This window comes from Melozone crissalis, unplaced genomic scaffold (genome assembly GCF_028551555.1).
Source record: "Melozone crissalis strain CALT ecotype California unplaced genomic scaffold, PUWL_Pcris_2 ptg000029l_1, whole genome shotgun sequence".
In the NCBI taxonomy this organism is placed as follows: domain Eukaryota; kingdom Metazoa; phylum Chordata; class Aves; order Passeriformes; family Passerellidae; genus Melozone; species Melozone crissalis.
In genome coordinates, this window is record NW_026535807.1 from 12,900,532 (window position 1) to 12,926,950 (window position 26,419).

The following is a 26,419-nucleotide window of genomic DNA, read 5'->3' on the forward strand; positions in this document are numbered from 1 at the left end:
AAAATGCTCTCCTGTGTAAATTAAGTCTACAGAACTTGCTTAAATATTTGTTGCTTATGAAAGTTCTACAGCAAGGGCTTTTCCTCAGGCATACATTTATCAGCTGAAATCTTGATTGTTTTGCCTGTATTATGTCACTCACGTCTGGCAAGAACAGCATCCTGCTGTTTGTGAAGCTGACCTCCTGCTGCTGCTTAGCCACTTGTAGGATTCTATCCCAATTCCTCTAATCCACTCTGTTTCAATAGCACCATATTTGGGCTCCTTCACAGATTCTTTTGCTGCTCTGTTTGGGATGCTCTATGAGCTGAATTAGAATTTTAATGTTCCGTTCAAAACAGAAGAAACCTTTTTGTTAAATGAGAATATAAGGAATAATCTCCTCCAGTCCCTTGGACAGAATTTCTACACATGCACTGTATTATTTTTCTTCAAACTTCTGTCCAGAAGTTTGGGGCACTATTTCAATATATTGGTTTACTTTGTGTAAATCAGATCCAGTTTGAGGTTTAATGTTGCAATAAGGCCTGCTACCATCTTAAATTGTTTCTTTCCTGTTGTAACTCCTCATTCAGAGTTCAGTGCTCCTTGTTTCCATTATGTCAAGGGTTTACTGAAATCTTTTCAAGCTCCTTGTGCAAGTCAGGCCTAATTAAAGCAGAGAACTGAAAGCACTCCAAAAATGGTGTTAGAAACGACACCAAAGCACAAAGTGCACTTTAGGTATTTTTGCCATACTTTCAAGAAGTCAGGAAAGATTTTCATGTGTTTTTCCAGTAGCTATTTTCTGATCCCCACATGAAACAAGGTTTAGAGAAAACAACTTAAAGCATGATTGGTATATGTATGTATGCATGAATATATATATATATTTAGGGTGTGTATATATATATATATATAGGGAGTATTTATGTATATATGTGGTCTGTCCCTTTACTTCACACCTAAGCTTATTAACTCTGCTGAATCTATTTGTGGTCAATATAGTAACTGAAAAGCAGGATAGCAGAACATGATCCTTTTTAATGTCAAGCTCCTGGACTTGTACTTGCTTTAAGAATTATTCTATAGAGAATGGAATTTACTTTACTGAAGAATAAACATGTGGTTAAATGATAATGCTAATTTTATTCTTTGAACAAATTCTTTGGACACAATGTAATATTACATGAGTCTCTCTTGTACAATTTGAAAACCTTTAGTGCAGTATATAGAGCTTACCTGAGTGTTTAAAGAGAAAAAAAGATATTATCGAGGTGAAACATATTTCAACAATTTCATAAATTTTCTCTCACTTGTACCAAACTTCCCTCTCTGGAAAATTCATTTTAGAGCATGTACCATGTTTGCTTCAGCTTTAGGTTTTAATGCTAAATTTTAGTTCCCTCTCAGCTGGATCATCATCATCAGAAGGCACCTGGTGCCAAGACCTGCTGAGAAACTCTGTGAATGGGGTCAGGGATGTGGATGGAAACTGGAGAAGACAACAGCTACAGCAGTTTGATATAATGATAAACTTTACGGCAAGAAATGGAACAGAGAAGATAATGAAGAAAACAGGGGAAAGAAAGAGACTTCAGAAAGAGGTGCTGAAACAGGGATAGAGGCAATGAAGTATGGGAGGAAGCAGAGGAAACAATTCTGAAGAAAAGAAGTGGGACGAAGCAAACATATTACTTGGTCTCCTTTCTTGCATTTAGCAAATAACATGCATTTATGATTTGTTCACAAATGTGTTAACATTTCTAATGATAGCAACATGGAAGAAAGATGTTTAATGGCTTTTATCAAGGGATTTAATCTGTGGACTCCAAAATGAAGAGGTTTGTAAGTGATCCCTCCATGCGGTGTCAGTGCGAGGACTTGTGGTTCTGCTGCTCCTTCTCTGTTTGTACTTTAAAATTAATTGAAAGCCTCATTGTTTTGTTTAAACTGTGAAAGCTTCCAAGGTCAATGAGTGAGGTAATTGACCTGCCTGTTGTAGGACAAAAATATGTATGTTAAATTGCATAATTAGTTTTAATTACATAATTATGGTGTTTAATATGGGGGGGTCAAAGGTTACTATTACATTTAGAAGTCATGGCAAGAAACACAAAAATAAGCAACATAGTTTAATTCTGTGTTTCTTTGGGTTTTAAAAAAGGGGTCCACTGTGATCTATCTTTGACCTTAGATATTTGATGATTATAGTAAATAATATACTGCTGTTACCCTTTTTGAGATCATAGAGACACCTTTGTAAATGACTAAGTGACTTTTCCAAAGACTTCATTTAGGTTCAGAGTACACAAAAGTTAATCAACGGTGGGAACTCAACTGACAGCAATTTAATCTGATTGGGTAAGGTAATTACATGATTACCAGGAGTGTTTATATATGGACAAGGATATTTTTATTGGAAAAAATCCTAATTGCTTTCTTACTGAGAAGAGAAAAAACCAAACAAATTTGTTGTTGCAGGTTAAGAGGACATCCTTCGTTCCTTGAAATAACTCCTTTTCATATTTTAGTGATAAAATGAACACGTAATTCTTTGAAAGTTTGCACTGGGATTATATTAGGAGTTCCTCTGTTTCTGAACTTGAAATAATACCATCAATATCTTGTTTCATTTAAGCAGCTCGTTGCTTATACATTAATTGTGTGATAGCCTAAAGATGTCATGATGCTTGTAATTAATTATCTCTTTTACTGTGTGTAAATACAGGTTGATTTCACCAAATGTAAACCTAAAGATCCATTATACTAATGGATATTTCTGGGAAGGAGGGCAGTATTTGTTTTTCCATGATGGTAAAAAAAAAAAAAGAAGGCACCATGTAAAAGATTGGTAGATAAAAGATGGTGTTCCTAAATGTTGGGAGAAAAGGTATCATTCAAGTTCTCTGAATGGTCCTTTAGAAAATGCTCTTTGATTCTATTGACATAGAAGGGAGTGTTGGGAGATGTATCTTCATTAACAAAACATTAACCTCTGTGCTTACCTCCTGAAGAGCACTGCAGAGTAGAAGCCCAGTTGGCTGATAAATTCTGGCTTGCCCCAAAATCTGATAAAGGAATGGGCTGGGCCTGGCCCTGGCACTTTGTAGGGTTATGTCTAAATCTAGATGCCAAAAATATATATATTGACACTTGTAAGAGTTACTTTGTATCACATTGGTACCTTTTTCTGCCAGTGGAAATGGGATGCAGTCCTCTCAAGACTGACTTCTAAGGAATTGAAAAGTTAATGAACTAATTGTTAAATAGGAAATATATGAAGTTTTGAAATTAAATATATAACTGTGGAAAGATGTTCCGTGACATGTTCCATGTTATAAAAATTACATGTTCTCCCTTTTACTAATTTTTCCCTTATAAGTGCTTTAGAAAATATTACAATTTTGAATTGTTTTTCTAAACCAGATGATCCAGTCACTGTTGGAGGCACATAGCCACGGCACAATCTCATGCTGTACATTGATCACCTGTCCAACCTTTGCCTAGAGTGTGATCCCCAGTTCCTTCAAGAGATCCATCTTTACCTGTCTATAAAGAAGAAGAGGAGGAGGGAGACATCTGGGATATTCAAGTATCAAAGTTTAACACCAGAGCAGGTCGAATCTTGATTTATATTATTCTCTATATGTGTTGCTGGTTTTGACTTGGATATTTGGCTGGATATTTTTTCAGTGATTGTATAGTATGGGTGGAAGCTGCTCCAGTCTTGAAGTGTTTTTGTTTGGACTGCTCACTTGCTGCAACTGCACGTGCATTTTTCATAGTTCTGTGGTGTGAAATAGAATTGAGGAAGTTGGCTGATACTAAGCATGCCTGGAGTCTGTACCTCTCCCTTGAACATGTGCTGACCACAGAGACTGAAATGTGGCAGCTTCTTTAAAGCTGTTCAGTGTACTCTAGCTGGACCATTCTGTGTTTAGCACACAACCAAATCCAGGTCCCCAGCCAGCACGATCGTGTTCATTCACTTGTTAAACTTTCTTCTTACTCTTCCTCTTCCCTTTGTGGGAGAACTTTGACATCCCCAAGAAGCCAAGGTTTCACTTACTGTCCTAAGGACTGCCCCTTCAGGAGTGTAGCACAGCCCACACACAAACCTGGAACATGTCCAACTTGTTCTCTGAGCAGAATGTGAACCCCTGACCTCCTGGGCCTCCGGCAAGAGTGCTGCCTACTGAGCCACCAATACCCAGGCCATCAATAAGTTTTAAATGCCAGTTGCAGACTTCACAGAGATAATGACTTCAGTGTGTAAAGGTTTTGTTGTGGAGGCTGCAGTCTCACACATGGCGTGACAGAGTAAATATGCTAAAACCATAGAGAGCCCTTGCATAACTCGCCTTGATATAACAGTTTTTGTAATATGTTTCAAGGCATGGAATATTATTTAAAGGGACCCTGTTATGTAGGCTTAGGCCCAAAATGAAGCTATTATGAAAAGAATGTTTAGCAAAACCAGAAATATGTCCATGAAATTGTTGGAGTGGGAATTTCAGGGTAACCTTGCTTGGATTTAAAGTCGCCTGCATGACATTGCACTGTTGTTCTAGGGAATGAGAACCAGCAAATGAAAATACTGTTAAGTGAGAATCAGAAACTGAGCAGAATAAAGATGTTAGAAGGCTATTACTATTTTTATAACTTCTTAAAAATCTTACCTCATCCTGAGAAAGATGAGATGAAAAAATAACTTCCAATTTAGTAGTTCAAAGCAGCATTATTGACACAGGTAAAACCATGTATTTGCATTTTAATAGCATTTTTAACCTGATCACAAGTAAGTTCTTGTATTTTAAGTATTATAAAGGAAAGTGAATATGAAATAAGCTTTCAGATTTTGGCACATTTCAGTTTTATTGATGTTTCCTATTTAAAATCTAGCACTAAGAGCATACAAGAGATATGCTGATGTTTGCAAACAAAGTATTATTTATAGACTTGGATCAGGAAGGAAAATATGGCCAGATTCGAGCTAAGACTTAGATTGTTGAAAGGCTGTTAGATAAGTTGCATGAACCTTCTATGGAGCACAGGCCAGGAGCCCAGGACTCCTTTTCCCAGCTGAGTGCCCAAATCACTAGGCTACAGACTCTTGCTCCCTCTTGTGTTCTTTCTCCAGCCCAATGAATCTTGAATTATTTTCTGTACAATGAGAGAGCTTCAGTGGTGGAACTTTGATATCTCCCTCTCCTTGCCCCAGCATTTACTGCAGCCTGTAGCCAACTGATTGATCTGGAATTTAGCAGAATTGTCCATCCTGCTAAAGGGCATTGCTGGGTCTTGAGCTGAGGAAGGAATGGGACCAGGGGATTTGGTTTCTGGGATGAGCAGAGCTGCTGCCAGGCTGGGAATGACTGGTGCTCATGTGCTGTTTTAGAAAGAAACAGCACCTGAAGCATTTTGTAGGGAGCCCACCTGGTCGGTGTTTGGCTTTGAGAGTGCCTGGTGGGTCAAACTCAGATCAGCTGTGCAGCTCCCACAGGACTGGGCACAAGCTGAGCCATGAGATGAAGCACCCTGGCTGAGCAGATAAACTCTGGCCTGAACAGAGATGCAGCTTCTGGGTCTGGCCTGTGTTGCCATCAAAACCTTTATGGCCATCAGAAACATCTCCAGGATGGGGTAGGAGCATCTCCAGGTAGGAACATCTCCAGGATCGTCATTTTGGCTACACGTCTGAATTCTTCTCTTTGAATTCCGACATTTTTAGGCTGTTAATTAGTTTAATTTAACAGCTCTTTTGAATATTGAACTGGTAGGTTTTATGAACCTGTTTTTCAAACAAAAGTTAAGTTTTAAAGAATGTGTTATAATTAGGCAAGATGACAAGAAGAATTTGTGGTTCAAAGGTGCATCAACAGTTATAAGCCAAAGACAAACAGTGTGTTTTGAAGCTTAAAAAGTGAAATTGCTTTGAAGACATTAATGCTGTTCAGGCAGTGCTGTACAGCAATGGGTATTAGATCTGAACTTAGGAATAGCCAACTAAGTTGACTGCATTGCAGTTATGAAACAAAAGTTTGTCAAAATTACTGACTTAATTCCTGGGCTCTTTTTTTTGTCTCATATGTATGTTTTATGAAGTCCTGCAGTGCAGGCCTTTATTCATGCAAATGTATTTATCTGCCTCAGTGGAATTATTCTGGTGAATAAGTCCATGTCTAAGATCAACTAGGACGGTTTTCTTTTCAATAGGAATGCTAATTTTGAAAATGACATCTGTGTGTTATTTTTAGTCTGAAGACCTACAGGCAGTATAAAATTGGAATTGTATATTTCCTTGGCAGTTTCTCTATGGTTGTTTCTCCCTGTTTAAAACTCTGGTGAAATGTTTGATTCATTACAAATTACTTTCCTGATAGTAGATGTATCACATAGTTTGGTATCCAAACGTGAACTATTTCTGCTTTGTAATGTGGTGAATTGGGGGTGGTGGTGGAGGTGGGAATAAAAACTTCTATTCATGACAGGTGCTTGGTTTTAAACACAAGTCTTTTTCTGCCATTCTAGTGTCTATTTTCATTGCAAGGGAACTTTTTATATAGTAGGAGAACACTGAAGTAGGAGGGATGCAGTCTGTACCCAGTTGTTCATGGTTTAGCTGCAGTTCCTTTGGCAGCATTTCTGGTTCCACACACAGGAATTTCACTGTCCCATAATCTGGCTTTAGCAGGGCTACCATTTGCTCAGTGTAACATTAATGTCTCTCCTTTCCCAGTGAACAGAAGTTAAATTGATAAAGACTGTAATCATACTAATGATTCTGTGTGCATTGGTGCAGGGAACTGCTTAGCATGGTGTTAATTGCTTTAAAGTTGGTGTTTTAAAGGGGGTCTTTAGGTACCACTGATATGAATTTGGGATAAATAGCTAAAAAACACTCTGCAGTAACCCACATGATGACAGAGAAAGGTAGAGAGGACTGGGTGAAAGCCAGAATGGGAAAACTGAGAAGGAGGGGGGAGGAAAAAACATTGCTACAGAGGTGGTGGAGTGGTAAACTTGGGAGATGAGTAGAGGTCTTCAAAAATGAATAAATTTTTATATAACTATGGATAAACTATATTACATTACTTTAGTTGATTTCAATCATTGTAATTTGGGAAGCCCTGCATAAGGCAGCTACAATAACTAAAAGATGTGATCAGCAAGCATCTTGATGGAGGCAATAGTCAAATACAAGATCAGCTATAGAAGAACAATCTAAGAAAAACAGACTTGTAGTTCCAATCACATGAAAATTGCTATTTCATTTGGGAACAGCATACTTCCAAGATTATAGATTGGAAGGGTAAAAGTAAATCACTGTAAATATGATCACATGTTAGTGAAAGCCCACATTAAAGAGCATATCCTCCCAGCTATAAAAATAGTCAACTTTGTTCTGAGTTAGGTAAAAAAAAAAGTAGTGTGAATGCTATTGTGTTTTCCCTTGATCAATTTTGCATGAAAACATTTTTAATTTTATTACGTATTTGGGTTTTGGTTTTTTGTTTGGGTTTTTGGTTTTTTTTTATGGGAGAGGTTGATTTGTGTCTGTTAGTAGCAATGATTCCTCAGCCTTAAATCACTTGATATGTGAGGAAAAGATCTCATGGCATGGTCTTGCCGTCCTCTTTTTAGTGTTGCCACTAAGGAAAAAGATTGTGTACAAGTGTCTGAAATTTTTTGCATCTGCTCTTGGAAGTACTAAAGCTAATAGGGATTTTTCCAAGTTAACAGAGTTTTTGATAGAAATTGCTTCTTTATCAAACCTAAAACCTTTCTCATGCCAAGGGTAGTTTAAAAAAATTCCTTTAGAAAGCTTTAATTTCAAATAGAAAATAAATAATTTATTTGAAATGGAACTGCTCAAAAAGAAACCTTGAGAGAAATCTGCATTACAATGCCCAGAGCCTAATAGTTAGGGCATTATCCTTTAAGACATGCGACTTTGGTTCAATTTCCTTTTCTGAATCCAGCTGAATAGAGACTTAAATCCAGCTGAATATCTAATGCATCCAAGGCAACTGTCTTTACTACTGCACTATTGTCTGTAATAGGTTGGGTATCTCTGCTTTTGTGAAAATTGTGAAAGGATTTGTCCTAATACTAACAAGACCTTTCTGCAATCTTCAGAATTCTTAAAGGCTGGGAAAGAACCTTTGTGCTTAGCTTTATTCATAACCCCCAGGCTCTGAAGAAATGCCTGTAATAATCATTATTTTATATGTTCAAACCAGGCAACATTTGTTAATCTGGACCCTAAACTAAATCTCAATCTCAGACTCCATATAGAACTGTCTTTCCATGCCTCTGGTTATTCCTGTCAGCTGTCTTGGGTTTTTCTGGTTTTCCTATATCCATTCTTTTAACAGTTCAACCAAATCTGCCTGAAAGTAGCACTTGGGTTATAACAATGAATTTAACACTACTTTTCAATATAGTCTTTTGTATTCTTTGCACATTAAACTTTATTATGGTAAACTAACTCTGTGATCACTGCTGAAGATACTTCTGGTTGAAATATCCACTTAATAAAAGAAAAAAAAAATTCCAAAACATGTTGAAAGTAATTTGATGGTGGTTAGGACATTGTTTTGAGCCTGCAGTGGTGATGGATTCCATGAAACCAGAGGAATCAGGACTGTTTGGTGGCCTGTCAGAATGTAGGTATTCTTCTGAGATTACCAAAAGGGATCAGTTACCTTGGTAATGTGTCCACCAATATTTATTGTGTCTATTTCTTTACACAGGCTAGCAAACATTCATCATGTGGAAGTGTTGGTCATGATCAACTTGAGCTGAATTTAAATTGATGACCTAAAGGTTAAAGTCTCTGTATCCCATTACCTCTCCCTTGGGCTGTCCAGTCTCCCTACAACTGGGTTTAAAGCCACTTTTAGTTTACCAGGGTCTTTGGAGGAAGAGCACTCTTTAAAAGTGCTGATCTGACAAATACTATGGATGTCCTGTTAGAAAAAACCCAACTCAAATCAATCTGACTTTTTCAGCTTGTCAGTACTTTCTGAAGAAGGTTCTGAACAAGTATTCAGATGCTGGACTAATAACTTCACCAGCCTGTTAGATGGCTTTAATCTAGTCATATGGGAACATAATGCAGTGTAGCAGCCCAGTGAAACATGAAACTATGAGAACAGCTGAATAAATTTAAACACATTTTTGAACATTCTAACCTTTGTCATAAAAATCTGATAATGTAGAAGAAAAACTAATGCTTACTTTTGGTTTTGTTATTTTGTACAGTAGTTGAGAAGACAGCATTTCTTGTGGCTGCTGACTTGAAAGCAGTGACAATTTCTAGTACTGCTTTTTGCCCCATATGAAGTTTATTCTTTCTCACTCATTAAGGAATGAATCTGGTTTCTGTTTTATTCAATACTGTATATACATCTCACCCATAAATATTTAAACTGAGTAAATATAGAATCTTAAACATGGAATATGCTTTCATTCTAAACTGGTGGCCGTGGGGGAAGGTAAAAATATTTTATTCAAAGACCAGTGGTTCCTTTGGATGAAGGAAAAAAAATAAAAAGTGTTTTGTGCTTGCTGTAGGGTAGCGAACTTTTTACCAGATTATACCTTTATTGTTATAAAGTTCAGACTATAAAGGATCTGTAGGAAAGGGTTTGCAGATACTCACTTCAAAAACACATGGCTAGTATTCAGCCCCTATATCTGGGGCTAATTTAATTCTTCTCCATTCAAAGTGCCTCTCTCCTGTCTACAAATGCAGAACAGATTCCCGGGTAATTTTCTTTCTTGGAAGTACCGTCATTTTATTCCTAACTGGGAATAGCATGAAATGGAAATACATTTATGACTCTACTTAAAAACAAACACCAAAGAAAATAAAAGCAGGGATAATATGAAAGATAGTTCCATAACAAATTGAGGCAGAAAAATGCAGAAATTTGAAGCATATTGAAAAAAACCCACATTTTCACTGGGAAGATTTCCTTTAGCAAACTGATTTTTGGAAATGGTGCAATGTGGCATACCTAGAGTAGTTAATAAATTTTGGCCAAACTGGTGATGCCAATTCATGGTTTTAATTTGATCCAGCAAGCAAAGTCCAATACATGTCTAGGTATGCAGCAGGCCTAGATCCTATTCTAAAGATACAATGAAAAGGGTTGCAAAATAAGAGTTTTATTAGATTGAATACAATGAACAGTGAATATTTGTGCTTTAGTCTGTTATGACTGTGTGACTCCTACGTGCATTACCCACTCTTGTTTCATTTACATTGTACAGTCAGGAGTGTTGAGGGATATCAAGGTTACATCCTGAGTCCTGCTGAGGTTTTGTTGAAAAAAGTCATGCTCTTTGTTATGTTTTGGAGTCTCAGGTTCAAGCTGTTGCTTGTGTAGGTGGCAAAGGGGTTGGACCAGTCTCTTCCATGAAGTCTGAATCCTTTTGTGGGTAATATCTTGTTGAAATATAAAATAAGCTTTGATTATAAAAGGTCACGAAAAAAGTTATGAATGTAGGACTGTGTTTACAAAGCAAAATCAGATCAAGCCCCAAAACAGAAATGTAAAGTAGATAATATTTTATTATGCATTATAAATATGTAAGTAGCTGATCAACATGAATCTCCTTTGGTGATTTTGATGAGATAAAAGAATTGATTTTAAAGGGGAGAAAAAAATTCAGTCATTAATTTATTTTTATGTGTGGACCAAGCACCTCAACTGGACAAGTAGGAAAAACTGTTTTGCTAAATTTAGTTTTGCTTCTAATTTTTCTTTAGTGTTTTTTTTTTTTTCATGTGTAACAGAAACAGGAGGTAAACCAGTATTTTCAACAAGATTGGCTGTCTCTTGTTGACCTTTTTATATTAAACCTGTGTTTATGGAGAACAAAGGCAAGAGTTTTTTTGATTTCTAAAAGAAAGATTGGGATATGTTAGTTTTGCCTACTGTAATTAACATAATAAAGACTTTTTTTGATGTAGAGTTTTTTAAACAGCTTGGTTTGGAGCTGCCCTGTCAAGGTCTGCTGGTTGAAGTGTTACAGTAATGAATCCTCGATTCAAAGATGATTTCTTAGGAGTGAGGCTTTGTTCTCCTGTGCAGACTGACAGATACAGGGAGGACAAAACCTTTTTTTTGATCTTAGATCAATACTGTCATGAACATGCAAATACTTGTGTATGTTACCAGAGCTCCCATAGAAGCACCATTCACATGTTGGGTTTTTGCTCCCACTTTGATTATCTGTACTGGCCCACAAATTCAGTCTGTGTTGGCACAGAGCCCTGGAAAATCAAGGCAGACAGAAACTGTCCTGTCATGTGTGTCTGCGCTTTTATTTTCCAACTCTTCAAACTGTCCCTCTGCTGAAATTCTCCTCTTCTGCTTTGTGGTTACTTTAAATACTTCATTTTACTAAATTTGTTAAGTGAATCTAGACTTCTGAGCTCCAAGTACCATTTTCACATGAACATAAACTTTTTTTTTTCCTCTTTGTGGGCATCTTAACTCTGCTGTGTAGAATGAAGTACAGTCCCTTTCTCTGTAGTTGTAATGTACTTCATCAGTTTCCAAAAGACAATAACTTGCTTTATTCCCATTTTATAAGGATTAATTATACTCAGAAAAAGCTCTCAAATAGCAAACAGAAAAGGAAACCAGATGTTGCAGAGTTATTTAACCAGTGTTATTTGCAGACAAATATTTAAGCTATGTGATTTAATTTTTTGTGGAACCTTTAGAAGCTGGCTAGTGAGTGAATAAAACATCCACAGTGTATGTGAAAACATATTTTACCTGATAGTATCATTTTTTTCACCTTACTATTACAGGTAAATACTTTTTCAGTTCTTGGCAAGAAATTTGCAAAAGTATTTGATTAGAACAGGAACAATCCCCAAGGCATATTGTGTATAGAGTCATAATTTATAAATAGGCTTTTGTTGCATAAAGCACAGTTGTGCATTTCCAACAGTTTCAGTTTTCTGTGCACTATTGAAATGGAGTAGTGATAAACCTTTGTGCAAATTCGTTTTTCTTAGAGATGCAGAATCAAATAATGAATCTTTAGAACAAGCAAGTGAATTCATCATCTGAACACAAATATTTATCTATGTTTCAATGAGACCAAGCTTCAGTTCTGGAAATGGTGTTTTGCAAAACAGATGAGGGCAATTTCTCTTATAGCAAGGGTTTCTCTAGGCAGTTAGAGGCAAATTTAAAAGGTGGCATATGTTCCTAAAACTGATCTGTTTTAGCTAATTTTCATGTTGTTTAGTACTGTAAGATGTGTAAGACATTGTTCTAAAATATAGAAACTTCCTGTTCTAGACTTTATAGGAAAGTCTAGAGAACGAGAATATCACTTTCTGTTTTCTTTTTCATCATTTCTGCACTTTTGAAATCCAAGTAATCATGAACTGTGCTATCTCTCCCAAATTTGTCTTCTAGTTTTCCTCTTGAGTACTGAGAGATTTCTGTCTGCCAACCCCTCCTGTCAAAGGCAATCAGCCTCATGTCATTAAGAGAAATTTTCTAAATTAAAAGTGTTCCAATATTCCAGTTACTAATATCTCAACACTTGCATGGATATGGCTCATACTCAACTTTTTCTTCCTAATTGAAGGAAGCACCTTATCCTTATTTTCCCAGACTTGCTCTTTTAAAATTTTGTATTCAGGATTTCAATGTCTCTTTTCTTAGAGCCTCTAGTGACTCTTCATCCTCTTAGCTCCTTTCCCTCTACAGCCTTTTCCAGTTGCAATATTCCTTCCAGGGTTTCAGGCTCATTTGGTTTCTTTTCAATTCAGCCTCTTTTCCCTTCTTTCCTCATTAGTAACCTGCAGGCTCTTCAAACCCTCTTTTTCCAAACTTAAAACCTCACTTTCCCAGATTACATCATTTCTCCTGCCTCTTCAGTCTTTTCCTACTGATCTCCAGTGGCCACAACTTCTGCCACAGTTGTGTTACAGGAACTTCCACTGTTCTCTTCTGACCTTACAGTTTCCTGTTATTTGGTCTGTGAAAGTGCTCAGCTTGATGGACTTTGCACTGAACATAATCAGAAGAAAAAAAAAAGTATGCAGTTTCTGTCATCAGAAATGACAATAATCTGTTCCTATTTTTAAAATACCATTTCCTGTTTATGGAAACCCTTTATTGCTGACAGGTTGTTGCAAAGAGGCATCGTTCTTAAATATTCAACCATTTTAAAGGAGTTTGCAGTTTTGTTTTTAACTCTGTGCAAGATTGTTAGTTTTATGTAACTATTTCCCTTGTCTAAATGTAATTTTCAGGATGCAATGATAAATTTTTAATGGTTCTTGTAAAACTCTTACATTGCCAGTCACAGAGTTTAGTGAAACACCAATGTTTTCATTTGATCCCAGCACTGAGGAATGTCCAGCTTTCATCACAACAGGGTTGTTACTTCTGTAGAAGTCTAAATACTCTGCCCTTGGGAGATACCTCACTGTCACCTGCTCCTAAATTGAAAATTGTGTTCAGCCAAAGCTTGCAGGGAAGGGTTTTAAGAATCTTTCTTTTTCTCTAACAGACATCTTTGATATGGGAAAAAAATCCCTTCAATGTGAAATAAATCAAAGCCTGAGAAGCTATTAAAAAACCCTTTAGTTTAAATATATCCAGTTCCAGATAACGAAAAAAGTGTTCCATCCTGCCCTCATTCTTTCTTTCTCTATTCAAGATGTGTAGATTTTCAGACAAACAGTTCTATTGGCTACATCATGAGCTTCCAATCAGTAGCACTTCTGTTGATTAATAAAATGTAGTGCTAGATAAAGTTATTTAGAACACATTCTCAGTAAAAATATTTAGAAACATTTATCTTGAACAAGAGGTATAACCATCAAAGTCAGTAAGTTAATGTCATTCACCATAAAATATTATCAAAGAGCTGAATATTTCTCATCCTTCCTAAACAATTAACAGAATCAGTTTAACTCATAATGTCAGAAAACCTTTAAAAGTGTATAGTGCAAATACAGCCTTGATTTACTTGTGCATAAATAAGAACTGTTGTCATATTCACCAAGGTGCATTTGGCTTATGCCTAAACAAAAACTTTTTTAAATAATGCCCTGTTTATCTTTAAGAAACATAAGATGTAGGGCCAAATCAGATTTTGCTCAAAAGGAATGAAGGAATGCATAAATAAATCTATTAGTACCTAGTTGAAAAATATTGTTTTGAATTCTGTAGGACTTTTTTTTTAATAATGGTTGAGAATATTAGCAGGCAAGCTCTTCCAGAAGATATGGCTCCGTAGAACGAAAAAGGAGCATGAGACAAATATTACAGGACTAGAAAAAGAAATTTGCAGAGAATAAGAGACAGAAAGAAGGAAAGAAATGTAGAAGTGTTTTAAATTTATTTTCCTATTCCTTGTACAACCAAGACACCCCAAAATAAAAACCCTACTAAGGCTCATGCAAGCATGAAGTATATTGTAACTCTGAAATCTTAATCTGTACATTTTAAGCCAGAAAATATCTTGGAATATTCTGCCTATGGAATAACAAGAGTTTTTCATCTGGGCTCAGAGTTTCCCTTGGTACAGAACTCTTAGTTTTCTGTCTTCCTGGTCTGGTATCCATTTGGCTGGGGAACATTTATCTTTTTAGAAAATACCTGTAACAATTTTTCTGCTTCTTTTCTTCCCCCATTTTTTTTTCCACTTCTGGCACTATAAGTACTTCATTGTTTAAACTTTGTTTTTAAAACAAGAAGTAATTCTGTTGTCAATAGAGGCGGCCCTGCTGGCACAGGGCTGTGCATTATTGGTGGCCTTTTAATGCAGCATCAGATATCTATATCTTGGGTGTCTCTTCCTGATACTAGAAAAATGCCAATTAAAGAGGTGATGATTGGGGAAGACCTAATTAACAGAGGTCCCATCATGGAACTAAGATAGATATGCTATAGATTTATGTTTTTGCCTTCCCTCCCCTTCAGATTGCAGACACAGATATAAAACTTAAATTGTCACAAGGTGCAAAGTGATTTACAGAGGGAGTTGTGTGTCCAGGCTGAGAATATCTGTGGATTTGATAGCCACAGCAGAAGATAATACTCTGTAATTCTGGACAGAGCTGAAGGGAATTCTTATGTGCCCAGTTAACAGAGCCGCTGGGAATTCATGTCTTCTAACGAGGTATAAGGAAAAAATCCTATTTAAGGGATTTTTACCTTAGTCTTTCTCAAGTATTTGCTACAGGGGCTCAGCAATGAGAAAGTAGCAGAAAAATATGTCTAATTTATCCCATGTTCAAAATACTGGTCAGATAATGAGCAAAGAAGCGGAACTTGATGTTGTCTTTATATATAATGAATTTATAAAATGAAGAAGAGTGAGGAAAATAATTAATGCTAAAATGTATGTGACATCTATTCCTGTTAGTACTATGGACTTTGTGGACTTTGCTTACAGAGCCAGCAGGTCCCAGATGATTTTGTGCTAGGTTGCTTTTTAAATGAAACAACTGTCTGCTCATCCCACCTATGGACCAAGAGGTGATTGCATTATGTAGGATACAAAAAAATGTATTTATCTGTGATCCTGATAGTGTAAAGCCATGGGTATGCAAAGAAGGTTTGTGCATTTGTATGTGCAGTGAGCAGGGCTGCTGTGTTTGTGTGTGTACACAAACATGTTCATTTGTGTACACATGCCAGTTCAGCAAGCTTAGACAACACCATGCAAAGAGCTGTCAGAACTTGTTTCCAGGTTCCAATCCTGTTTACAGCCTCTGGGCATTATTTTAATGTAAATAACAAATGTAGGGGGAGAGGGGAGGGCCAAGATTTCCACTATGGTTCCTTACCATAGAGGGAATTTTTCACACTGCTTTATAAAATGGTAAAGTTATTCCCATGATGGACAGCACTTGGCAGGACATGGCTGATGTGTCAGCTTCCAGTTTGACAATTGTTGTTTGATTGAATTGGGCTTGCTAGAAGTCTAATCCAAAGCCTGCCCTGTAGTGATTTTTGTCAGATATTTATATTTCCTAGTATTTACTATCTTTTTTTGCTCATTTATTTTTACTGTATTTTTTTAGGTTTTTTCCCCCCAGTTTTTGCTTTCTGTTACTTATGCCAGTCAGAACTTCAGCACCTCCCCTTGTCCTCATATTGAGAGATTTACAGTTCCTCTAGAGAACTTAGAGTCATTTTACACATATACACCCATATTGGAATTTCTCTGATCACTGAAGCCTTGCATCTTCCAGACAACTCCTCACAACCCAACATACAAAATCAATATGTGTCATTTCAGGCAACATTTTCAGTAATGAGTCTTTATTCAAAACAGACTGTACAGAAAAATGTTTCATCAGTCAGACTTAAGCCTTTTCACTTGCATACCTTAAATAAAATAGTTAATAAAAAGTGAAAATTGCTGATACCTGAAAGAAGGTCCATTTTATATGACCTTCTCCTCCACTGTACATGAGATTTGATACAAGCCTCTTAGAAGATTCCAAGTATTTCACATCTTTTAATAAAGAAATGTTAATGGAAATTTAAAGAGCTCTCTAGAGTAACTGTTTCATCAATTAATTAGAACTTATCACCATGAAAAACTTGATATATAATTGTTACTTAATGTTCATAAATGTATTTGGTATGAAATGCATTTATATTGTATTTATTATTGAGTCTACATTTAGATTACATTTATTTTAAGATTCGGGAGTTATACAGAGTATAGTAATTATTTTTTTCTTTCAACCAGAAAAATATATAAATTGAAGGTGGCTGAAGTTGCTGAATTCCTTAGTTACACTTAATTATTTATTAAATCCATTCCCAACATGACTTATGAATATAATAGTTAAAAAAAAAAAAACAGCATTTGGCAACTTTATATTTGTATGAGACCAGGAATGATTTATTGTAGCACTGAAACAATGCCAATCACAGAGCCATCTAAATCCTTCCCTGCTTTTGTGTCCTTCACAAGGAAAGCACTTATTATCTGTTTTCAATTTCTAGTCTGTATTCCTGCTCTATACCCTCAGTTTGGTAACAGAAAGTCTGGAAATAACCAATGGCAAATCTGAAGTTTCTTGAAGCTTACAGATTGATTTTTTAATTCCACATAAATCAGTTAGTAATTATTAATATTACAGCATGAAACGAAGCATTAAGAGAATATCTAAATTATAAAATACAGGAAATTACTGGTACATGAGTTGCATTCTTTCTTTCTGGGTAGAAGGGCATGGCATGACTATCAAAGCTCAGTCATGTGTGGCCCCAATGAGCCCTGTGCCAAAGGCATGGACAGCTCTGCTGTGCTGTGGGGATGGAGCTGCTGGACAGGTAGCTGTGAGTAAAGGATGTTCCTTCAAAAGCTTTTAACTTGGCACCACCACAGGATATGCAGTTAATAAAAAAACAGCTGCACAAGCATTCTTGGGTGCCATAATTAAACTGATAAATTTGCAGTGATAGATATCTGTAATGAAGGGATCTGCCATTAGTGGATTTTTTTTTTTAGTGAACATCTGTACACCTATAGTGTCTGGCTGAAGAATAAAACTCCATGCTTAAAATCCACTTGGCATTTTTCATGAAAGTAAAAAAGAGCTGTATATTGGAATAATGCTTTGTTAGGAAATACTTTCAAAAAGCAAAATTGGTAGTTTTTCCTGCCTTTTTGGTAAACTGAATAATTTTACAGCAAAAATCTGTGACCAGTGTTAGTTTTGTCATCAGCAATTCCTGCAGCAAACATAGAACAGTCCCTGTATGAACATAGAACAAGTTTCTTTTCAAGAAAATTACTGCTGTGTATATGACATAAGTAATTGCTGGAAAAATCACTGAATTCTTAGTGTTATAGCTTGGATAGGAGTGTGATTTCTTTTATCTCCACAATTCAACTTTCATTTTAATGGATATAAAATTCTCTGAAGCAGGAAACGTCCATTCTTATAAATTCTTTGTAGTATTACCAGGTAATTTTCAGATGTCAGCTACATTTCCCAGTCCCTGTGTGAAAGTATGGTTACAAACTCTGCTGTTTTGGGCAGAATTTTGGGGGCACAGAGGGCTGTGTTCAGTGCAAGTGAGTTTTTGTTTCCACTGAACACTGGAAGTTCTTTCCTTGAGCAGTATTGAACTGCTGAGTGCTGATCAGAGGGTCGCGTTCATCTCCTGTGTCCTGGAAGTTGTCCAGCTTCCGAACAGACACTCATAAATTCAGGGAGTCTGTTCTAATTCTGAGAGCAGCTGGAAACTGCAGTAGCAGATGAGAGCTTGGACTGGCTCGTGGGGAAATAAGGTATGCAAAGGACAAACACATTAGTTTGAGATTACCTTAGTTAACCAAGTAAGGAAATGTTCCTTGCTCAGTTAGGATTGCCCACAGTGATGAGGGATTTTCCACAGTAAGGGTGACTGTTTTGGCTAGGGGGTTCAGACAATGTTAACATCTGGATTTGGGTTGCTTGGGTTTTTTTCTTGGTTGTTTCTTCTGTTGCAAAGGTAATTAGCAATTAATTTAATTGAAATAACAAATGTAGCAAATGACTGTAGAATTGTTAACAAAACTGTTTTAGCAGGTGCTTATATCTAGATTATTGATCATTCAGATGTATTCTTTTCCTAATAGATGGATAAAGCAGATGGATGAATAGAGGTGGGGTTTTATTTTAAAATTTCCCTATTCTTTAATGATAAATCACTGCTGCATTTGGAGAGGGTTTTTTGAGCACTTTGAGGGAGAACTGCTTTCAACTCTTGTTCCTTATTGTCCTGGTTCAATGTGGTCCGTATTTTACAAATCTTTCTTTATTGGTGGTCATTACAAACTATTTTCACTTTCTTCTTGTTATGATAGGTAACAAATTAGGAAAGTAAGTGCCTTAGGCTAGATGGAAATCTGTAATAAGTCATCATACATACATCATAAATGCTGTGATCGTGGTTCAGAAACCCTCTGGAAATTATGGCCTGAAGTATTTTGGGAAATGTTTCCAAAATCTGCTGTGCTCTTTTCTTCTTCCAGATTAGTGGTTTCTCTCAAGATGCAGGTTAACTTTCTGATTCTTTTTCCCAGTTCTATGCTAAACTACTGATGTACTTCAAAATTCACTGTGCATGAAAGCAAAGCTTTTATTAATTATTTGTGTAAAAACATAACCGACAACTAAGCCATGAGATTACAGATGCCATAGTGTCATTCCTGTTTCCAAAAGCAGTCACCCATATGCAAGGTGTATGGTGCCAGTGTCAGAGAACCTCACACGAGGTGCAAACTGCAGAGTCCAGGGCAGCAGGACTGCAGGGCTCCAGCTTTTCTGGAAGCCCAGGGGGTGCCTGCTCTGGGTGATCACTCTTGGTCACTTCTCTGCTGTCCCCTGAGTGATGGGAACTGCCACTCCCTGTGCTCTGGCTGTGCAGGTGACAGCTCCTCTCTCCCTCTCTGTTCCCAGCATCATCAGCCCTGCTGAAGTGCAGGGTTCTTTCAGGCTGCTGTGCTCAGGAGTGTCAGAATCTCTAGCTGCTCACAGTGACCCTGAGAAAAGTTTAAACCTCTCTTTTCCCAGCCTGGCTCTTGAATAAGGAGTCAGAGCTCTTCATATCTCCGTCTCAAGGTTGTTTATTGTTCCTTATCTATAAATTTTTCTCCTGCCCTGCCAAGGTCCATCCAGCAGGACAGTTCCAGGCACTCTGCCTGCCCCCTGAGTGGTGTTATGTCTTTATACCAAAAACTACATGTACAATGTTTACAATTACTTTCCAATACCTATCACCTATGTTAGACAGTGAGCTTCTACTCCAAACCAATCTGTAATTGCCAACATCACAGCAGAAGATGGAGGTCAAGAAGAAAGAGAAAGGCTGGACATGCCCAGATCCCTCCATCTTGCCTCCTGAACCCCTACACCAGAAACCCTAAAATCTACTTTTCCACCCCGTGATAATTTCACTGTTATTCTACCTAATTTGTCATGGCTTGCAGATCTTCATTTAAGATTGGTAACTTGCTCCACGGGTCATAATCAAAACCACAGGGGCATTTTGGGCTCTGTGCCAGGGTCTCTGAGACCCCTGGCAGGGGTCTAGGCTGCTCAGGACAGCCAGAGGGATAAGTGGCTCCTCCTGGCTACTGGCACAGGAGGAGCTGCACAGCTGCTGGAGCTGCCTTTTGCCCATGGAGCAGCAGCAGGAAAATGCAGGTTCCCCTTTCCCTGAGTGTGAGGCAGGGCTGTGTCCCACGGGAGTGTCAGGAAAGCAACACCAGTGCAGCCATGGAAAGCTAATCATCAGGTTGGCCTGTGCTTCTGAGAGATTGCTTTGTAAGCAGTGTGACATCTTGCTGTGGGTGTTAGAATACTTGTGACATTCTGTAAGCCAAGAGTTCTGTGTGGGTGACACCATGACTGAAATGTTGTACCTCAGCGCTGCCCCCGATTGCCTGCACAAGTGCCTCTGTGTGTGTGTGGCTTTCAGACTCTTGTAGAAAAGTGCCTGGGCACACAGATAAGAGAGAAATCTGCTTCTTTTCCCTAGGACTTGGTATTTGTTGCTAGTTTGGGCCTCAGTGTCTTCTAGTGTATAAAAATTATCTTTACATGGAGATAATTAGGAACATTTTTGTTGAAAAATTGAAATTTGTTTCCAAAAAAAAGTTTTGAAGGATGCTATACAGTGTGCAAATTCAGGTCAGACTTGGTGAACAGATGTGCACTTTCTCTGAAAGAGTTTTTTGAAAAGTTTTAAGCATTTGTTTTGTCCTATAGATGAGGCAAGTTAAGATAAATTCGTTGAAAAGCACAGCAGGTTTTTTTACCAGAGTGTTAAACCTTGTGTGCACAAACCAGCATACACTTTTGCATTTTTTTTCTCTTATAATATGTCTAACTTTACTGCATGTTTGTATGAATTTACATACACTTCATATACATATGGTCTGTCATTTAATTCTGCGCTGCGTCATTACACAAGAATGCCAAAGCTGATTCTAATTGTTCAGCAAACTAAAGGAATTTAGGGAGGTTGCCCAGAAATTCAACGTTTCTTAAATAAAATACATATGTATTTTAAACCTTTTAACAGACACGTTCTGTGCCATACCCCCTTTACTAATATTAAAATAAGGCTTATCAGCACAAGCTGCATAAGGTTGTGCTGCTGGAGCCAAATCCTGGGATCAGCATCCAGGCCACGAGCCTGCAATCAGTTACACTTATGTTGAACTTCATGCACGTTTGTCATTCTTTTGAAATCAGCAGGATTATTCACCTCCATAAGACGAGTATGTGTGGAACCGATTCCGTGAGCAGACCCTTCATTTTTATTGGCTTTGTTATGAATCTCAGGAAGTAAAAAAAAAAACCAACAATCTGCATTAGGAGCGGAGAATTTAGCTCCTAGGGATTCACACTGGAGACAAAACTGTGGCACTCAGGCTGCTGGTGTCAGTGAAGGAGAAAGGGATCACACAGCCGGCATGCATGGCCAGTGGTGGGAGGTGTGTTCTGGGGATAAAGGAGATTATGAGAGCAGGAGAGCTGAAAGTTACCCCATTGCTTCTTCCCTGGCTGAGCTGAACCTTTTGAGCTCCTGTGAAAAATCACAAGCACATCACGAAATGGTAGGAATGGCAGGAAAACAGTAGAAGTGTAGAAGGAAGGATTATAAAGGTTTGGGGTTTTTTAGTTTTTAAGTTCATAACATCTGTATCTAGTAAATATTTTGATCCCTGAGTTTCCCAAGCAGTTTAATTGAACCTGCAGAAGGAATTTTTTTGGCTCATCCTAAATGATAACATTAATATCATGTAGGAAACATTTTATCTTCCCTAGACACTTATTTTTTTACATCACTTTTGGAATCACTGTATGCATTTTCAGTCATGTGCAGTACTTTAGGAATCTTTTGTTATCTGCCAGTATTTAGGAATAAAATTTTTAATGCATGTGCAAGTATGATATTAATGATCTAATTTCCTTTGATCCTTGAGGAATTTTCGTTTGCATATTTGGGATTGGGTCTTTCCATAATAACATGCAAGCCCTCCCTTCCCTGCCCAAATAAAGTCCAATAGCAGCTCTGAGGAGGTTGGACAGACTAAATGAAATCTTGTAGCATTGGATGAATGTAACTGCTGCAGGTAATTAATGCTTTTCATTTTGAAGAATGAGTTCAAGCACTTGAGGGAAGTTGGAACAATATTTTATGTTTTATTCCAACTAGTAATGTAGAAAGGAAATGAAATAAGACTAATTTTATTTTCCATTTTTGCTGTCTCTCCTCTCTCTCTGTTCTTTCTCTTGTTGAAAAACTATTGTCGTTTATGTCATTAAAACACAGAGTTATTGCCCCCAGACTTTCAGTGAACCACAGCTGTTGACCTTTTTTGTCAAAAGCTTTGAATACAAAGCTACATTGGGAACATTTGTAGCCTGTGGACCATGACAGTACTGTAGACTTCTCTCCTGTCCTAACAGAAGAGAGTGCCAGAGGGTGTGCTCACATAGTGACTACATTATTTTCTGGCAATTGTGGTAAAGATTTCCTTGCTTTGGGTTTTTCTGCCTCCTCTTAAGTGTACACCCATCCTTCAAACCTATTATACCACCTTCTGAATGCTGTGGCTTTGTCCCTTAGGCTACATAATCCATTGTGTAAAATGTTTACCAGTCCTGTACAGATATTAAATTAAGCATTGCAGCTTAATATGAAGTGTATAGATACTTGAAGCTGGATTTAAAAGACATCTTGATTTCCTTCCTGTGTAACAGTATATTACATTGGATGGGAAAGAGTTAAAATTAACCTTTTCTAGTACAAAGAGTGCTATTTTTCAGTCAAGACCTATGAATATTAAAGTAAAAAATAGTGAATACCAAGCATGTGAAAAATTCAAGATGTCTTCACTTGAAATATGCCATAAACTATTTTATTTTTCTGGCTGAATAAAATAAGCACTTGTGAGCAGTGCACACCAGCTGCTGCATCTGTAGGGAAACCAAGTACTTTCCCACAGCACATGCTGTATATTTCATTCTTGCAGCATTTTATTTTGACAGGTAATCTTCATTCTTCTGCATATGGAGACAAAATTTGGAGGATAAGTAAAAAGTAAAGGCAATATTCAGTGTGTTTCACAGTTTCTGTGAATTTAGGTAGAGCCATATTTTTATTGACAAATATGAGCACATGTAAAGCTCTCATAAATGCATAGTCTACATATAGCATGAAATGTCAAGTTTGAATCTAATTTCTTCCTTCTCTGTGCAGCTGATATTAGTCTTTCTCTTGTGAGTGTATAAGGGAGGCAGAAAGGGTGGTAGTGGAAGGGAATTCTGCTTTTTTTCTTAGGCTAATTTTCTCAGTGAAACTTGATCTGTCTTGGTTACATTTATGAGACTTTGTGAACAGAGAAGGAGCAATGTGATGTGAATGCAAAAATCATGCATTTTCAATGCAATTCATTAGATTTCCCTGCAACTAATATACAAAAAAAAAAAAAAAACCCAAACCAAATCCTTTCATAACTGAGGTTTCTAAGCATTACCATAATTGTAAGCATACACTTATTCTAAATAGTCTTCCCTTAGAGAATAAACAGGTACATTTTTTTTGAATCCACAGTCAAGTCCACTTAGAGGTGCAAGGAACAGAAGTTGTACTTGCAATTCAACTGGTATTTTGAAATTATTCTGGCAGAAAAGAGGCTGCCTTTCAGAAAACTGTTTTCTATACACTTCCCCCTCCCATCCCCCCTTTTCTATAATGGGACAATACACTTCTTTCAGCTGAGCCTCCAAGTTCTTGAATATCCTGAAAATCAAAATTGGGATTAATGCTGGAAATGTATGCACGTATCCCAGAAAGTTTAACCTGTGACCCTCAGGCTTTTGGTCACCCCATATCCCAGGAAACAATGCTAGGCCACAGTGGTTAAACAGGAATGCAGGCTCCTCTGCCTTAGGTAAAAGCAAAGAACTGCAGCAATGTCCAAAAGTCTCTGTAGCAAAGAGGGTGAAGAGCAGCAACAGGCACTGAAGACATGTTTTAAAACCATTTAATCCAATAACCTCTTCTAAATTTACAGCAATTTTACTGGAAGACCTGAGTGTTTGAAATGTCTACAGCTATTTATAATTCTGTTGTACTCTTATACAGGAGTTTAGTAGTTAAGAAGGTAAATGACATCAAATTCCTCAAGGGTGTGTGATAGGGTGTGGATCTCTGGCTGAGGATGCACTTCAAAGCCCAGGGATGAGCAAGGGCTCCTCAGTGCTGAAGACTGTGTTGGGAAAAGGGAGTAGGAGCATCAGGACATTGGCTCCTGACACTAATTCTGAATAAAGCAATTATGTAGGAATTAGCTGGCAATTTTTCTCCCCATGTGATATTCTTGGAAAACAAAAAATAATTATGAAAACAAATTATTTGTCATATATAAATTAGATTCATAGGCTGAGAAGTTTTTAAATTATTGACAAAATTGAAATCAGTATATACATGCATTGCCAAAATAAAATACAAGGGTGACAGATTCATCATATGAGCAAAAGAACATTTTTTTGAGCACATTAGATGTAAAAACATTGGAAACTATTCATCTGATTTAATTGTAATCTTTTGCCAAAAGCATTAACGCATTACCTTTGAAGAGTAATTGGTATAAAGAATATCCTCAAAGAGGAGCATTTCCACATGCCTAGGCTTTTTTTTTTTGCCCTCATTAAACTTTATTCTGAGTTGAATATTTCCTGTCTATAGCATAAGGATTATTCTTGTTCTGCAAACATCTTAACTTATTAGTTTTGTCACATTATGTTCTCTGATGCCTTTTCCAGATGTAAATCAGTTAAGGACAATCAAAGGGAATGTTTAAGCCCTTTAATGTTTTCAGGTTTGCCTTTCTTCTTTGTTTAACCAGACAGGTTGGGAACTCATTCTGATCAGCCTGTTCATCAGGTGAAATGGGAACATTTTTAAGCATTAATTGCTTTCAGGCTGAATAGGAATATGTACAATATGTACAGTGCAACTGAAGTTCAACGCAACCCTGAATTAAGGACTGATGAACGCTAAGAATGGAAGGAACCTTGGGCAGTGCTGTCATCTGCATTACTTTTAGTCCCAGCTTTGACTGAAGGATGCACTTAAGGAAATCCTGGTAGTTTAGCATGATCTTTATGCATTTCTGTGTGACCCTGGCTTGCAGTCTTTCTCTGCAACTTTGAATTGATACTTTTTGAGTTAGTATTAGCTGTATGTGCATCACAATGAGTCCCTGGTCATTAGATGCTCAAACTGGATAAATCAAGGCTTGATGTTTTTATCTATTTGTATCATAATCAATGAACTGATGCCATTGTCTATGAACTGGATTTATTTCTCCATGAGCTCAAGATCAACCAGATCCTTAGAAGTCAAGATGATGTCACGAAATGGAAGATATATGAAAAATAAAGTCTAGACTTACTATCTCTCCGTCTTCCCTCTCCCTCCCCTCAACATCCTCTTTTCCCTGCCCACATTATCTCTTGAACTTTGCTTCTCACCATAAATTTGTCTGATACTGACATTTCCAAGATAGTAAGTCTAGACTTCTGGAAACTCTGGAGACAAATGAAAAAGTCATTGAGGTGGTTCTTAAGTGTCTTGGGCAGTGTTCCCAAGGCACCTTTGATGATCAGACCCATTTCCACTCTAGAGTTAAAGATCTTCTCCATTAGCTTCTGCCTGAAGCTGACCCTATGGACCAGCCAAAGTCTATGAAAGGCATTTTGTGGGTGTGTGATCCAGCAGAGCATTTCCTTAACTTCTCGTGGCCTCTATAGTCACAACTCTGAAGGTTCCCTCTGCTGGGGAATAATCCTGGCCACACAAAGGGTGGTAAAGGCCATTGGCTGGTTTTGCCTGCCATTGATCAATCACTAGCAGCAGGTGTCAGACACTCTCTGCACATGAGGTACAACCTCTGCTGTGAAAGCAACTTTACCTGTCGTTGTCTGGGGGACCTGAATTTGATGGGTTTGGACACTCTTGTGCAGCCATAATTAATGCTTTGGCTGGTACTTAGCAGGGTTTTATTTGGGTTTTAGTTTACTTGTTCAACAACAGCTTGTAAAGTGCTGACAAAAGGCAAAGGAGCAGAATTGCATGAGGGGAGATCTATTTTGGTTAGACAGGAGCCCAAGGGCCACAAGAAGGAGTCAGGCTGCCTGCAGACACACAGTGTGCAAGCTCATTAAAAATATCTCCCTTGTTAATGTCTTTTATCACTTACTGCTAATGAGCCTTGGACAGATAGAGCTTTGAGGGTTTTCATATTTTTTTTTAAAAGAAGAATTTTGTCTGACAGTTAGTGGGTTTGAAAGTTATAGCAGAGGATCTCAAAGCCTTGGCTAGCTTCCCCTTTTTCACAGATATTATATTGC

The 26,419-nt window shown here is 37.4% G+C and overlaps 1 protein-coding gene across 12 annotated transcripts in view; it reads left to right on the forward strand.

Annotated features, from left to right (window-relative positions):
* The window catches only part of ERC2 (ELKS/RAB6-interacting/CAST family member 2), a 404,850-nt gene that overhangs the window by 345,061 nt on the left and 33,370 nt on the right, over nt 1-26,419 (forward strand). For 11 of the 12 annotated variants that reach the window (XR_008483247.1, XR_008483246.1, XR_008483248.1 and 8 more), the window contains one exon: nt 3,409-3,599. The exons of the other annotated variant lie outside the window; for it this stretch is intronic. The gene's annotated coding sequence lies outside the window, so the exon portion shown is untranslated. The remainder of the gene's footprint in view (nt 1-3,408; nt 3,600-26,419) is intronic. 12 annotated transcript variants of the gene reach the window in all.